Below are 13,928 nucleotides of genomic sequence, written 5' to 3'. Positions count from 1 at the left end.
CTCACTGTCCACCTCATGTTTTTTGAGACAAGGTCTCTCACTGAAGCCAGAGTTCACTGATTGCAGCTAGAATGGTTTGCAGCAAGTTCCTGTCTCTGCTTCCACAGCACTTGAATCACAGGCATGCAGTCAGTGCTGGTCTTTATGCTTACACGGAAAGCACTTGGCCAGTAGAACTATCTCTCTGGTACCTTACTATCTTTGTGTTGCCACATCTTTCTTAAAGTCTCAGAATTCTTGGATACTTTCATATTTCATAAGCCATCGACTGGTGGCTTTGTTTTTTAATCATAAGAAGTAGATAAAGGGATGGGAACTTTCATATGCAAGCTTTACCTGCAAATCCAGTTAATCTTATGAAATGTTGCCATTTACTATTTATTCATGGGTCGTAGGCATGCAAGTTGAAACCCCCCTACACACGTGCACGCACGCACGCCCACACACATATGAGGATGCTGTGGCCAGTAGCCAAGCCAGTCATTCCACAGCCACATTGCTTACCAGAGATTGGCAGAGCCCAAGCAGTGTGTTTTCCTGGCACAACCTGGTGTTTTGATTCCTGTATCTTACTGTATTCAGAAGGTGCTAAGAAGTGACTAGCTAGAGTAGATTTTCTGTGTTATAGAAATGTAGTTGGTTTTTGTACTCTTTGGGAGCCCACCACCTAGCTCCCAAATAAGTACATGGAATCTTATTCTTAATTATGAATGTCTGGCCTTGGCTTGTTTCTAGCCAACTTTTCTAATTTAAATTATCCTGTTTCTTTTTAAGTATGTTTTGCCTCTGGGCTTTTTACCTTTCTTTATTCTGTCTATCTTTCTTTACTTCTTACTCTCTGACTGGCTGGGTGACTGGCCTCTGGCATCCTGCTCACCTCCTTTTCTTGTTCCTCACTCTTCTAGATTTCTCCTATTTATTCTCTCTGCCTGGCAGCTCCCCCCACCCCCATCCCTCTCCAGCCTAGCTATTGGCTGGTCAAGCTCATTTTTTAGACCATTCCGGTGTTTAGGCAGGCACCGGAAGAGCTTCACAGAGTTAAACAAATGTAACATAAAAAGCATGCAACACATCTTTGCATTGTTAAACAAATGTTCTACAGCATAAACAAATGTAACACATCTTCAACTAATACTCCACAGCTCAGAGCTGTTTGTGGAATTTGGGTTTTAATGTTTGCAACAGTGATTGTAAGTGTGTGTGTCTCTAGAGTAGTGGTTCCCAACCTTCCTAGTACTACAACCCTTCAGTGCACTTCCTCATGTTGTGGTGACTCCCAACCATAAAATTAATATCATTGCTACTTCATAACTGTAATTTTGCTGTTATGAATTGTAATGTAAATATCTGTTTTCCAGTGGTCTTAGGTTACCTCTGTGAAAGGGATTGTGACCCACAGGTTGAGAAACACCTCTCTGGCTGTATAATGGGGGGAGGGACTGCAAGGCCTCCTTGATACTCTACTGTGAGAATAATTGACTTTGGTGACTGCTGAGTTGCATGCGGCTATCAAGAAGCTCAGCCATACTGACACAACCTGCTCTTGTACCCAGTCATTTATGGCTGCTGCTGCTTTTTCTATTTTGCTAATTACTTGATTCCTATAGTGATGCAAGTAGTTCACTGAAATAGCACAGGAAAAAAATAATTGGTTCCTAACCTTTGTTCTCATTTACCAGAGCAATTAACACAAAAAATTTTCAACAGTTATTATTTTGAAAATATGATGCATTTTTACATTATTAAACAGCAGTATTGAGTTTATTGCATTTTTTTCATTTCTTTCAGCATCATTTAAATTTTTTTAGTTAGCATACAAAATAATGGGGTTTCTTTTTTAAAATATTATTTATTTATGTATTTTATGCATGACTATTCTATCTTCATGTATGCTTGAATGCCAGAACTGGGCTTCAGACCCCACTATAGATGGTTGTGAGCCACCATGTGGTTGCTGGGAATTGAACTCAGGACCTGTGGAAGAGCTCTTAACCACTGAGCCATCTCTCCAACCCAAAATAATGAGTTTCATTATGACATTTTCATATGTATGTCATACCCTTTACTCTTACTACCCTTCTCTGTCCTCTTCGCCCCCCAAGAGTACCCTTTCTGCTTTCATGTGTATATCTGAAATATATGTCTCTATATAATCAAATCTAGTTTTCGCATGTGAGATAGAACATGCAGTATTTTATGTTTTCCCCTTTCTTTCTCTTGCTTTTACCTTTAGACCAGCACTTCTCCACTCAATCCCCATTTTACTTTTATGTCACATATATGTGTATGTATATGTGTATATATGTATATATATGTAATCATATTCATATTTAAATCTATGACAGAAAATTTTGTCTAATTTATTTCACATGATCTTCAGTTCCATTTTCATCACTAATTTGAAAGGATTGTGAAAATGTGTAGTTTTGCTCGGCATGCAGTTTTGTATGTGGTACATACACATGTTCTTTTAGGTGTGCACGGATCATTGTGTGTGTGCACATGTGTGCATGTAGAGGTCTGAGGGTTAGTATTGGATGTCTTAAATAGTTGCTATTCACCTTGTTTCTTGTGGCAGGGTCTCACTGAACCTGGAGCTCATTTGTTTGACTGGGCTGGCTGGCCAACAAGCTCCAGGAAGCTGCCCTTCTCTTGCTTCTCCAGCATTGGGATTACAGATATGTGCCTGACTTTTGCATGGGTGCTGAGGATCCAAATGCAGGTCTTCATGCTTACATGGCAAGCGCTTTACCAACTGAGCCAGCTCCCCAGCCCTCTTCATGTATTTTAACAGTAATGTTGATTTTAGGTATCCTCCTTGAATAGGCTGCCTGTTCTGACTGCTGAGTATTTTGTTATAGGACACACTGTTAGAATTTAGCTATTTTGTTCACTCATGTGGCCCATGTCCTTAGTAGTAGAGTGGGTTTATAATGTTGTAGCAAGAAAACAAATGTACTTAGTGTCTGTGAACAGTCCATAGTTTTGTACCAATTTGTACTAAATATGGAAGAGGGTTGCTTGATGATGCTGATTAAAAGGCAGTTGCTGGTACTCCAGAGTGCTGATTCTGACATGCACTACAAAGAATTGAGGTACAGTAATATAATCCCTGAAAGATCACAAGCACAATCAAGTGATGATAGTTCCTCATAAAAGAAGCAGCGTCATCAGCCCAGGAGCCCGAGACTGGGTGAGTTCTATTGAAGAATCATTAGTCCAAGAATTAACAGCTAAGCATTGAGATTTTGTTTTATTTTGCCAAGACTGGCTGTCCTGGAACTCACTCTGTAGACCATACTGACCTCAAATTCAGATATCCACCTTCCTCTGCCTCTTGAGTACTGGGATTAAAGGCACTCACCACAGCTACTCCGCAAGCTTTGGGTAATTTTTAAAGATTAATTGTAGATGATTTGAAAACAATCACTGTTAGGAACAGAAATAAATGGGTTTTTTTGTTTTGTTTTGTGGTACTTGTAGGCACATACTTTACCATGGAACTATACCCCATCTCAGAAATACTAGTCTTGAGATGATCTCCATTTACTATATTGTGTCATAATTATTAGGGTTGGAGAGATATCTCTGCAGTCCCTCTGAAGGTCAGTTTCTAGCACCCGTATCAGGAGTCTGTGATTAGAAGTACTTACTACTCATTAAGAGGTAGCTGGAGTTCAGATGCCAAAACCTCTTGGGTGATTCAAAACTGCATGAAAGTCAAGCTCCAGGGGATCCAATGCTCCCTTGTATTTGTATACAAGTGCACATACACATAAATAAAAATAATTTTTTAGGTTTGAATTTTAGAGGCACAGCATGCTGGCACATACTTAAAATACCAGTACTTAGGTACTGGTAGAGTCAGAGGATCAGATGCTTGAGGCCAGCCTGAGCTACATAGTGAGCCCTCATCTCAAAAAAGCAAAACTTCCATATAAGTTGCACACTCAGGAATGTATTGACCATGAACTATTTCTAAAAGTCAGCAAATTTATCTTTTTTAAACAATTTCCCATTCAAGTATGCAGTATATGTGTGTTAGTGAGATGGCTCAGCAGGTAAAAGCGTTTGCCACAAAAGTCTGATGAATATCTGATTGTATGCTTAGAACTTATAGTGTGAGTTGTCCTCTGACACCCCACCTACACACACACACAGGTGTGAGTGCAGACACACACACGCTGTGGCATATATGCATAGCTGCACAGATACAATAATGATAATAACCAACAGAATATTATTCTGAGGAATCTGAGAAATACATTTGGGATTAAACTTAATGGAACATCCATGGAGAATGTGTAAAAGTACTAAATTTCGACCTAAATAATAACAGAAATCTATCAGTTCATGAACAAAAAGAATCAATGATTTAAAGGTGTCACTTTTCCTTGAAATGGTACATAAACTCAAACCCATTTCAGTAATTCCGGTAACCTTTTTGAAACTTGATGAGGTGATTTAAAATTTAAATGGAAGAGAGAAAGGAAAAGGAATAAAGGTAGGAGGACCGAGACCACTGTGTGTCAAAGCTCTAGTGAGGAAGGCAGAGGTAAATCAGTGTAGACTCTGGACCTCCATGTGTGTGTGCAATCTTGCCTCATAACAGATCTACCCCTGCCTGCTGTTCCCTGGGAAAAGGTAACAGTTGACAACAAAGATTAGGGAGTAAGGAACAACAGACTTTCCCACAAATGGTGGAAATATGAGTTGCATTAGTCTGTCAGAGCTTTCATACAATATATCACAAACTGGGTGGCTTAAAGCATCCCAAGTTTATACTCTCAAAGTGCAGGCTAGCAGTCGAAAATTCTGTTCCCTATGAAGTCCAGGGGGGAATTGGTCCTCTTCTCTTCCTTGCATCTAGTCTTTGTCTGGTGCTTCTGATGTCCTTGCCGTATAACTGGATCACTTCAGTTTCTGCCCCCATTGACAACAATGCCTTCTATATACAAAATAAATGCCAACTGGATGGAGGTAAATAGGAAATTTTTTGTTAGTCCTAGGAAACGAATATGTATGGAAGGGATATTTATAATTTAAAGCAGGAATTATTTAAATATAATAAGAAGCAAACAGTGAAAAAGTGATCCACTTATGCTCATTATAATTAAGACTTGGTGGTGGTGGTGGCACACGGGAGGCAGAGGCAGGCAGATCTCTGTGAGTTCAAGGCCAACCTGGTCTACATAGCAAGGTCCAGGACAGGCTGCAAAGCAGCATAGAAAAAAGCCTATCTCAAAAAACCAAAACAAACAAAAACATAACAAAAATAATAATAATTAAGACTTAAGAGTCACTAAATAATACTGATGAAAGTAATAGAGAAATTAGAAAATTAAAGTTCAGCACATATGATTAACAAAGGATTTATATCTGTGCAATCTATATACTGTAGTAAAGAACTCCAAATTAATGATTAAAAAGAGCTCGTAGGAAACACAAAGTTAAACAAATAGTAATTTCAAAGTAAAGAAACTCCAAATGGCCAAATAAACTGGGGGTTAGGGGAAGTCAACTTAATTAGTAACCAAAGAATTGTAAATTAAACCACAATGAATGCCTTTATGCTCACCAATCTCGCAAAAATTGAAAAGTGTTAAAATAGCAAGTTTTGCTTGAGCCTGTGAAGCAATGAAAACTTAAACTCTCTAGCAGGAGTATAAAACATAATCACTTTGAAAAACAGCATAGACTATATTAGATAGGAAGCAAAGTAGGACAGTGTGGGTACCTTGTGTCCAGCATTTTCAGTTTTGGGCATGTACCTGTCCCCCAAGAAATGAACTGCCCTGCATATATATATATATACAAAGGGCATGGACTAAGTTGTTCATGGCAGCATAACTTGTAGTGGTAAAAACTAAAAACCTAGATGCCCATCAAGGGAATGAGACAGACAGGTGTCTCATGCTGTACTGTAGCACATGTAGGCTTTGAGCTAGCTATGCAGCCGAGAATGACTTTGAACAGTTGATACTTCTGACTCCATCTCCCAAGTATTAGGATTACACCTCCATGCTCATCTTCACTGTGGTATCCTTATTGTGGCATTTACATGAATGATCTAGAGCTGATTGAGAAGAGTTAATTGTAGAAGAACAAAGTAATATAATTCCATTTATAGAATGAAAATATTAGAATAAAATATAAAATGAAAATACAGAATATTATATGGTAAATCAAAGGGTATGCAACTTGAGTGAGATATGAAAAGGTAGATTAAAGGTTTATTTATGTATTTTCTAAGGTATGAGTGCTCCATCTGCATCTATCCCCACATGCCAGAAGAGAGCATCAGATCCCATTATAGATGGTTGTGAGCCATCCCATATGGTTGCTGGGGTTTGAACTCAGGACCTCTAGAAGAACAGTCAGTATTCTTAACCATTGAACCATCTCTCTAGCCTGAAAAGGTAGATTATGGGGCTTCTATATACTGGAATCATTCTGTTCCTTAAGCTGAGTGGAAGGTGCACAAATTTCTCTTGTATATATTAAATACTTAATAACAAATATGTTTAGAAATTGTTTTCAAGAGTGGAAGAATAACAGAAATGTCCTCTCAGTCCAGAAGTAATTCAAGTGCTGAATACTTAATTTAAAATATGTTTTGCATTCTTTAAGGATGAGAGAAACATAACAGGAAGAAGAAAGGTCTGGTGATCACAGTTCTTCCATCCTTCAGCATTGAAGTAGTTTCTGCCACTGTAGAACTGACACGTCCAAAAGCCAGTTGTAGGAGGTTAGCTGAATTCAAAGCTTAGTCACATTTTCATCAGAGCAACAATATGCCCATCTCTTGTTCATTTTGTTTCCTTGGCATCTTAAGTATTTGAACCAGATGGAAAATGGTCCAACATTAGATTCTCTTGCAACATGTCAGCCTTTTAATTTAAGACTTCAGAATGTGAGTAGTTTACTAAAATTCCAATTTATTCCAGTCAAAGTTGATTTTAGGCCATTCTCAGGGCAGTCTTGCTTTACAGCATTGACTTTCCATGAAATTCTCTTAATAATACCTTATACTTGCCCATTCCTATTAAAGTCACATAGTTATTAAAAAGATTGAAATAAATAAAACCAGTTTCTGTTTCATCCAAGCCTATCTGAGGATGGTATTCATCTAGTTCGTAGTTGAAAAGCCCCAAACCTTTATCAAAGAAAACAGCATGGAAAAATCACAGTGAGTCCTAGTTAAAACAAAATGGCGAAGAATGAGGGTGGTTTGAGTCAATCCATGCCAGCCTTTCAGTGACCCAGAATCACTTCCAAAGACAACTAAGAGAAAAAGTATTTTGAGAACTGGTAGGAGTTTATGTTAGGCTGAAATGTAGTTCGGTTGGTAAGAGTGCTTGTGTAATATGCATGAAGCCCTGGGTTCAGTCCCTTTCACTGAGTAAACTGGACATGGTGCCTGTATGTAGTCCTAGCAATTAAGAAATGGAGGCAAGCTGGGTGGTGCTAGTGCATGCCTTTAGTCTCAGCACTTGGGAGACAAAGGCACGTGGATCTCTCTGAGTTTGAGGTTGGTCAACCTGGTCCAAAGAGTGAGTTCCAGGACAGCCAGGACTACAGAGAAACCTTGTTTGCAAAACCAAAAAAGAAAGAAAGAAATGGAGGCAAGAGGATCAGAAATTCAGGGTCCACCATGTAGAAAGTTAGAAGCCAGCCTGGAATACATGAGACACTGTGTCTTCCCCATCCCAGAAAAAAAAGAGTTGATATGATTTTTTTAAAAGGCAGGGGGAGTGCTATCAAAGACCAGAGAGATGTTTCAGTGGTTAAGCACTGTCTCTTACAGGACCCAGGTTCAGCTCCCAGTATCCACATAGCTGCTTACAACTGTCTGTAGTTCAGGTATTAGGGGATTCAACACCTTTTTCTGACTTCTGTGGGCACCAGGTACCCAGACATTCATGAAATCAAAACACTGATACACATAAAATAAATAAATCTTAGAAAAGAAAGGGGGGAAAGGTTTACAATGTCCATTTTGTCTGGACATTACCACAAATGAGGTATTAAGTTTCATTATCTGTTGGGTGTGAAAAAACACCATGACCAAAGCAACTTAAGGGAGAAAGGGTCTGTTCTAGTTCACAATTCCAGGTTACAGCCTGTCGTTGTGGAGATGAGAGCCAGCAGCAGAAATTTGAAACAGCTAGTCATATTCACAGTCCAGAGCAGAATGAAAATGAATACGTACCAGCTTGAGCCTTGGCTTGCTCTCTCCTTTTCATCAAAATCTAGGGACCAGCCCGAGAAATGGTACCAAACTAGAATGATTGTTCCCACCTCAACTTAGATGAGAAAATCCCTCACAAGCATGCTCACAGACCCACATGATTCTAGATAATTAAAAGTAACCACCAGTATAACTGTCAATTACCACCTAGCCATGTTCTTGGGTCCCCAGTCTTTTGATTAGTCAATCTACACATGAAGGCCTGATAAACTGTCTGCCCTAAGCAGACAAAGTTTTCAGAGCAAAAAATAAAACCAAACCAAAAAGAAACAAACAAACAAAAAAAAAAAAACCAGGACAAACAGGGAAGACAGGGAAGCAGTATCAGTCTGTATGAGAGAATCACTACAGAGATGTTCATTTAGAATACATAATAATAATCGTTGTAATTCAGTGATTTAAGTAAGATTAAATCACTACAGTAACATTTTTGTCACTTTTGTAAGTATTTGTAGCATTGGGGACCTAACGTGCTTACACATTTTAAGAAAGGAGGTGGGGAGCAGACATAGCCAGAAGATGAAACATAGTTTTTTTAGAAATTTGAAGGGTCACTCTCCAATTGGAACCTAAAGATCAGATACCACAGGGCTGGGTGGTGGCATGCTTTCATGTTTTTACATGGGCACTTCTTCATGGCTGTTAGATGGTACTATGTAAACTAGCACATTTTATTGCCAAGCTTGTCCTAACACCAAGTCTTAATTATTTGTGTTCAGGTATGTATTTTTAGTGGTGAGTGCTCTAATAGCTACATACTTAAACTGCGTATTCTCAAGTTGTAGTTTTCGCTCTGAAATTCCTTTGACCAATAATATCCCAGTTCCCTAAGCCATATGTCTAAGGCTTTTTTTACCTAAGCAGGCAAGAAAAAGAAACAACAAAGATAGAGTCAAAATTCTTGGGAATTTTGAAAGGTTAGCTAGATCTTGCTCCCTGCAGGGCTAACCCCAGGAATACCTTTTCAGAGGTAGTCTCAACATTACCTTCCTTCAAGTCCCATCTGTACTGATTGCTCTGTCAGAACTATCAAAAGATAAGATTAAGCTTTGATAATAGAGATGATGGTGTGTCTGTACACCTGTAATTCCAGCCCTTGGAAGGCGGAAGTAGAAGGATAATGATTTTGAGACTAGCCTGGCCACTACACAGCAAGACCCTAATCAGAAGAGAAGAGAAAGAGTAATTGCATCAGATTTAAAGATCTTTGTTAACTTGTTTGTTTGTTTTGAGCTGTATTTTCTCTTCGCTCCCCTCCCTTCTTCCCCACCACCCCTTTTGACCTCTCCCACGGCTCCCATGCACTCAGTTTACTCAGGAGATCTCATGTATGTCTCTCTTAGGATCCTCTTTGTTATCTAGATTCTCTGGGGTTGTGAATTATAGGCTGGTTTTTCTTTGCTTTATGTCTAAAAGCCAATTATGAGTTAGCACATATTATATTTGTCCTTCTGGGTCTGGGTTACCTCACTCAATATGATGTTTTCTAGATCCATCCATTTGCCTGCAAATTTCAAGATGTCATTATTTTTTTCTGTTGTGTAGTACTCCATTGTATAAATGTACCATATTGTCTGTACCCATTCTTTGATCAAGGGGCATTTAGGTTGTCTGACCATTACAAATAATACTGCTATGGACATAGTTGAGCACATGTCTGATTCTAGAATCAGCAGTTGTTGGTTTCCAGCCTCCCAGCTAGCTTGGACCTGAAATAATCACACAGAAACTATATTAATTAAATCACTGCTTGGCCCATTAGCTCTAGATTCTTATTGGCTAATTCTTACATATAAATTTAATCCATCTCCATTAATCTATATATTGCCACGTGGCAGTGGTTTACCAGCTAAAGTTTTAGCAGGTCTGACTCTGGCGGCTACTCCTTGGTGTCTCTCTGACTCTGACCTCTTTCTCCCAGCATACAACCTAGCTTTTCCTGCCTAGTTCTGTTCTGCCCTTGCCATAGGCTCAAAGCAGTTCTTTATTCATTAACCAGTAAAAGCAAAACAAAACAGAAGGACCTCCCATACCAAGCAATACCTCATTCCAACAAATAGAATGTGTCTGATAAGTTGAGCAGAGGTTGGTTCATGATCTGAAGGCAGAAGTAGAGCAAAGGGCATATTGGTTGTTTCAAAGTTACTTTTCCTGTAAAGGTTAAATTGGAAGGACAAGAGGCTGAGGCATGAGGATTTCTGATTGTTAAGAGGCCAGACTGGGCAACAGTGAAGCCTTGTATCCAAAATAGTAGAGGAAATTTCTTACCCTTCCAGCCAGTACTAGCCCATGTGGAGATTTGGCTACTAACCTCTTACTCTCTGGCTTCTCAGGTCCCAAAACAGACTAATTAGGGTTTTGAACTGTGGCGAAACTAACTTGATGTTGGTGGTCAGGTGGACTGAGAACAGAACTCAGGCCAAACCAACAGCTTTGGTTTGTTGTAAAGTTTACTTAACAGAAGGTGTCTGAGCTCTTAAAAACCATACTTGGTGGTTGTGCTCAATCTGTTTTGCTCCAAGCTGGCTTTTCCTTACCAGTCCTTCATCCTAGAAAGGTACAACAGGAGGATACACCAGAACACAACCAGATTTGCTTGGCCAGTCTTTCATCACCAACAGAAAGAAATGTTTGGCCACATACTTCATTTAACATGGAAGGAAACTAAGGCTCTTGGAGGGGGACCCTGTGCCCAGGTTTTATTAGAATGAATAGAGTAGATTCTGACTCCAAAGTCTTAAATTCTTTCCATTGCTCTCTTGCCTTTGAGTTCCTCTTTTGCCACATAGCTTTTCTTCACTTTCTAAAGTGTAAATTGTAATTACTTTTTCAGTAGATTCTCTGTGTTTCATACGTAAGATAAAGTTCAAATTTAGCCTAAAAGAAATGACTCTTGGTGGCTTTGAAGTATACACCGAAACAATTAAATGATAAAGTTTTTATCTTCCATTTTGTCAAAATGGTAGTGTGTACATATGATAAGGAAATGAAATCTGTGGTGAAAGGCCATCAGAGAGGCTTTTTCAGAGGAGGCAGTATCCTAAGTCTGGTAGTAACCAGCAAATACCCAGGAAAACAGGTAGTTTATAGCTTCCTGGGTGGGACTGAGGGGAACTGAGAGAGAGCAGGCCTGAAAGATCATGAAGAACCTGCTATTGCAGGCCAAATGTAGGAGGCTTGATTGGGAAAGCCATGAAAGGCCATAAAGGATCTTAAGTAAGCACATTACTTCATCTTATAAAGGTCACTGACTACTCTGTGGAAAATCTGTCAGGCAGTGACTTCTCTGGAACAGGACAGACAGACAGGCTAATAAGTCACAGTGATAGCAGCAGCAGCAGCTACCATGCAGACTGTGGTCGTTAGGAAATAGGGGTCTCTGAGAGGTTTTCTCGTTTGGAGAATTCTTTCCATTGCATTGCATTGCTACATAGAAATAGTTATCCCCAAAGCTGGGTAAGATACCTTGGTCATTAATCACTCTTTATATTGAGAAAAGGATGCTGGGATCATATGACAAATAATGGCAGAATAAGATAAACTTTTCCTGGGGGTGGGGGTGGGGTGGGCAAGTCTTGGAAAGAGGTGACTAGTATGAATAGCAGCATGTGATGACACTGTTGTGGGTGACTGCGTGTGTGAGTGTGAACAAGAGGAAATGTGCAGAATGTAGTTCAGAAGAACAGCACACCAATGAGTGTGTGTACATATGAAATATGAACACTGCTAGATTTTGATGTACTCTGGTATTCTGTCTGTGATACTTGGGAGAGAGACTAGGCAGTCATTCATGTGCTCGTTTTCTGGTATTTCTTAAAATTCCACATGTATATCAGTTTTCTCAAAAATAAAAAGGTAAACAAACAAAGGAATTTTATCTGGAGCTCCTATTTTTAAATATTTTTCTCTTTTTTGTTTTTTCCTTTTCTACTGGGGGTTGAACTTCACACATACTAATTAACTAGCACATGTTAATACTTTTGAGTGATACACTCATTTCAAGTATTTTTCTCCCACTTGTTTCTTTAATAGAATTTTACATAGAAGGGGTGTTGGGTTTTGTTCATAAGCTTTAAGAAGGTCTTATATATGATGGGCTGTCCTTTGAACTCACTAGATAGCTGAGGATGACCTTCAACCCCTGGCCTTCTGTCCTTCAACTGGAAGTTTATGTGGTAGTGGGGTAATGGGTATCCAACCTAGGCTGTGCGTGTGCTAAGCGTTCACTCTATTGACAGTTCCATCCCCAGCTCTAGAAATTATGTTTTCTTTGTTATTTTGTTGCAGAATGTGTGGTTGTTTAGACCTTTAACCTTTTAGCAATTTTGAAATAGGGATATACCTTATAGTTCATGGGGACATAGCATCGAGTCAGTGTGATTGGTATCTTTTTTTTTTTTCTCAGTGATGTGTAAAATACTGAGGTCTCATGATACATTTGGTTAGTGAGTTGTTGGTTCCATTGGAAAAGAAGAGTAACTGGCAAAACGAGTATTAGCAATGCTTTCTGGTTTGCCAGTTATCAGGAGTTGACTTCTCAGCTCCAGACCCACCTCTCTACTCTTATCAGGTGAGCCAGTTTATCACCTGGCTCTTGGCTGTGCAGTACTGAGAAGGGGCATGGCTAGAGAAGAAAAAAGGCCCTCGCTGTTTCCTAAGCCCATGAGGGCTACTTGGGTGACATTTCTTTGCTCTAACAGCAGCATTCCTGAATCAGTTTCTAGTTTCCTGGGCTTGCAGGATCAGTACCATGGCACCCTCTGCAGTGATGGCACTGAACCAAAATCCCCTACTGAAAGGCACATGGCCTTTCCTCATGTGCGCCCCCCTTGTGCACCCCAGGAAGTTCTGACTTACCTCTCCCCATCCCTGTCAGTGACTAGTTAATAACTTTATACCTACTTATAAATTCTTTATATTATCCCTTATGTTAAAATTTCTCTGCTAAAATAATGAGTGTGGTTTCTGTCTCCTGGGTGGACCTTGACTGGTAGCTGCTCCGTGGGCCACCAGTTTGAACTTGCCCTGCATTTGTGCATCTCTCACAGGTTCTCTGTTCCCTGCTGCCAGTGACTTTTTGAAATGTAAACGTGAGAGTCACCCAGTTAACCATCAGTAGGCTCCTGTGCTGACAGCAAAAGAACATTCTTAATGAGGCCCACAGAACCATGAGTTGTCCAGCCCCATCTGCTAGATCTACTGGACCTGTCTCATCTCACCATGAGAAAGAGACCACTTATTAAGGAAGTCATGGTATGTCAATTTGCTGCCTTCTGTAATAATTACGTGAAAAGAACTATAAAGCTCTACATACACACCCTCTGAGGCTGTATTACTGTCTTCTTTAAATAACGGACACAGAGTTGCCTGGCTTGCTTCTTGGGAGTTGCCATTAGTCCCAAATGTGACATTTTACTGCAGCGTGAACACAGTGTACAGGTTCTTCTTTGATCATCCAGAACTTTTACTCCTGGAGCAACTGCTGCTTCCCTTTTACGCTAAATTCTTTCAGACTCTCATGTTGTGGCCAAAAGCTCTGTTCCTTTTCTCTAAGTGGAGTGGCATATATCTTAATTACCTTGGAGAAAGCTTGGTGAATGAGAGCCTTATCTGGGTGGCCTTATCCTGTGAGGGTGTCCAAGAAGAGCCAGAAGTGGCAACACCTCCCTTGTGTTTG

The 13,928-nt window shown here is 39.7% G+C and overlaps 1 protein-coding gene across 9 annotated transcripts in view; it reads left to right on the top strand.

Moving 5' to 3' along the window:
* Positions 1-13,928, top strand: part of Tnrc6b (trinucleotide repeat containing adaptor 6B) — a 242,124-nt gene that overhangs the window by 126,765 nt on the left and 101,431 nt on the right. For 2 of the 9 annotated variants that reach the window (XM_087898947.1, XM_087898948.1), the window contains exon 2: positions 13,300-13,504. The exons of the other annotated variants lie outside the window; for them this stretch is intronic. The gene's annotated coding sequence lies outside the window, so the exon portion shown is untranslated. The remainder of the gene's footprint in view (positions 1-13,299; positions 13,505-13,928) is intronic. 9 annotated transcript variants of the gene reach the window in all.

Source organism: Myodes glareolus, chromosome 19 (assembly GCF_982192425.1).
Source record: "Myodes glareolus chromosome 19, mMyoGla1.1, whole genome shotgun sequence".
NCBI lineage: Eukaryota > Metazoa > Chordata > Mammalia > Rodentia > Cricetidae > Myodes > Myodes glareolus.
This window is presented reverse-complemented; position numbering and strand designations above follow the sequence as displayed.